At 40.1% G+C, this 3,105-nt stretch overlaps 1 pseudogene; it reads right to left on the bottom strand.

The window, feature by feature from the left end:
- Positions 1-3,105, bottom strand: part of LOC135221589 (dnaJ protein homolog 1-like) — a 23,048-nt pseudogene that overhangs the window by 7,410 nt on the left and 12,533 nt on the right.

The raw sequence follows: 3,105 nt of genomic DNA on the forward strand, positions 1-3,105 counted from the left end.
CGGAGCATTTGTAATTATCAGGGAACCGCCTACGAGCTTAAGGCACCGACCCACACTACTAGATGCCTTTTGGTGCACGGTAGTGTTGTTCCTGTCTCCTTTCTTATCCATGCTTGCGTTAGGAAGGGAAGTCGGCTTTCGACACCATATTCAATAGGAAAGCACAAAATCTGCAAAACATCTCGAGGATAAACTTAGTCGTACAATTCTGCACTGAAGATACTTCCATCACCAAGGAAGGCTCCAAAACCGTTAAATCTCGTTCCTTAAGGTCTAATGGCTTTTGGATATCGTTTATAGGCTCACGCTCAACCTAAACAAAGAAATAAAAACTTTTATGTCAGTTTAAAAAAAAAAGGCTGTTAATTAAATCACATGATTTTAATGTAAAATGATACTCTATGCTTACCTCCTCCCAGTGGTACGAAGCTTCATGCCTGAGATGGCTTAAAAGATTGAAATAAAATAGAACTCCTGTTTGTCGTTGCCATGCTGATTAACCTAAAATGCGACCTTTTCAGAAGCTTGAGGCGATTACCGTTAAGATATTGTGGTCAGAATTAAAGCGAATTCTCTCGGGCATAATCCCACGAGAGAGAGAGAGAGAGAGAGGCGAGAGAGAGAGAGAGAGAGAGAGAGAGATTTATACAATCAGAGATTGGAATTTTCCTTGTTTTACTTAATTCTGAATCAGTATATTTAGTTTCAAGTGCGACGTCGAAAAGCATTGATTTATGCCAAAGGGTTTTTGCGACTTTCTGCGTATTTAGACTTGACGGTTTGCTTTATTTTCTGCTGTAGTTATAATTCCAACGACTTCTCATTGCCAATTGCAGACCTCTAGCCTTAGCATTGCTTATTTTTTATTGAAGGTTAGAGTTAGCTATGATCGTGCATCTGGCACCGCAGCAAAACAGTTAATCTCACATCCTATGAGCTTTGTATAAACAAACACACGTCATCATTACCCTTTCGGTTGCAAGTTTCCGGCGTTGGCATAAAGCACTTTACAAACAAACCAAGACCTGTATTGTACCTTCATTAGCCGTTGAGAAATAAAACTGGGTCGACATTTATCCTCCCAAATGGCAATTTACGCTGTCGGTTGTATCCCAGACTATTCAGGAATCGTTCAATTATGGCAGAAGGACGCCGCATTCCAGGTTGCATTTTTTCCCTTTCCCAGACAGGCGCATCAACTCGGAAGAGTCACGTGACCTATCCCCCTTTCTTTTAACTTACTCCTTCTTTCTGCAAAACTTGAGTTAACTATCCGTGCCTTGCTTCTTGTGGGATCTCGTCTTTTCGTTTCCAGTAAGAGGAAAATGTGATGAAGGAATGTCGGCTGATGGATTCCAAGGAATCTGTCGTTCCAGGTCTTAGTCGACGGTGAGGGGTTGAGGTAATCGAGGAAAAGAGGCCAAAACAAGTGACGTTCGCAGGCTTAGTTCCTGAAGGAAAGCGAATTTCCTTTACCAATTCATTAGGGACGTGGAAGAAAGATTTTACGTATTACAGTCCAGTGGGAAAGCGTCAAGTTCAGTGTTGAAAAGGATCCAGAGACAAAAAGGAAAACCATTTGCACCATCAACTGATAATTACGGTCTGCTAATCTGGTCACAGAACTATGCATAAAGTAGGGAGAATTTGTTGAATCGTAGATATTATACCAACAAAGAAAAGTATACATCATAATATCATTAGAAAGGTAACTGTATGTACTTTTTAATTTCGTATATGATAATGTTCTCGATAAAATGTATAGTTTAGGTAATAAAGCGAAGGCAGTTGTTTCCCTGTACTTAGTTATGTAGGAGCAGATTTGGTTATCGAAGCTAAAGACCTTCATAGTGATGTAGTGCCGTAAGTGTACCTCACGCGGTTTACTGTAGGCACTACTGGAGGTTCATTGCAGCGTCCCTTCTTCCTTTAGCTATAACCGATTCCATTTGCTTTACTGTACCTCTGTTTATATTCTTTTTTTTCCAACTTGCTTTCCACCATCTCCTAACAATTCTCTCAATTTTTCATTCGATGCTGAATGACCTCATAGCCTTTTGGCCTAAATTTTATACTTCATTCCAGCCCATTGGAGCTAAACACTGCATTCTATCATCTATTTTTTTTTTTTTTTTAACAATTCAGTATATTATCTCCAATACAAGGATCATGGTGGAAATTTAATTAAGTGCCTAGAATTAATAATAATAATAATAATAATAATAATAATTACTAATAATAATAATAATAATAATGAATAATGGTAAAGAGCATCAAGGAAATAGATACCCTAATCCAGACTGTAAGGATTGTATCTGGGGAGTTTGGAATAGAAAAATGTGCCTTAGTCGACATACAAAAAGGAAAATAACAAGGACTGAAGGGATACAGCTACCAGAATGGGAAAAACATCAACACATAGACAAGTCGGGATATAAATACCTGGGAATAATGGAAGGAGGGGATATAAAACATCAAGAGATGAAGAACACGATCAGGAAAGAATATATGCAGAGACTCAATGCGATACTCAAGTCAAAACTCAACACCGGAAATATGTAAAAGCCATAAACACGTGGGCAGTGCCATTAATCAGATACAGCGCAGGAATAGTGGAATGGACGAAGGCAGAACTTCTCAGCATAGACCAGAAAACGAGGAACATATGACAATACACAAAGCACTACACCCAAGAGCAAATACGGGACAGACTATAAATACACGAAAGGAAGGAGTGAGGGGACTACCTAAGCATAGAGGACTGCGTCAACATCGAGAACAGAGCCACTGGGGCAATAATATGAAGACCAGTGAAGACGAGTGGCTCAAGAGTGCATGGGAAGAAGGACTGATAAAAGTAGACGAAGACCCAGAAATATACGAGACAGGAGAAAGACAAGCAGAACGATGAATGGGACCCTAACAAACCAATGCACGGACAATACATGAGACAGACTAAAGAACTACCCAGCGATGACACGTGGCAATGGCTACTGAGGGGAGAGCTCAAGAAGGAAGCTGAAGGAATGATAAGCGCGGCAGAAGATCAGGCCCTAAGAACCAGATAAACCACAGCAAGCGAATATCTGGCACTTGCACAGAACC

Source organism: Macrobrachium nipponense, chromosome 2, assembly GCF_015104395.2.
Source record: "Macrobrachium nipponense isolate FS-2020 chromosome 2, ASM1510439v2, whole genome shotgun sequence".
In the NCBI taxonomy this organism is placed as follows: domain Eukaryota; kingdom Metazoa; phylum Arthropoda; class Malacostraca; order Decapoda; family Palaemonidae; genus Macrobrachium; species Macrobrachium nipponense.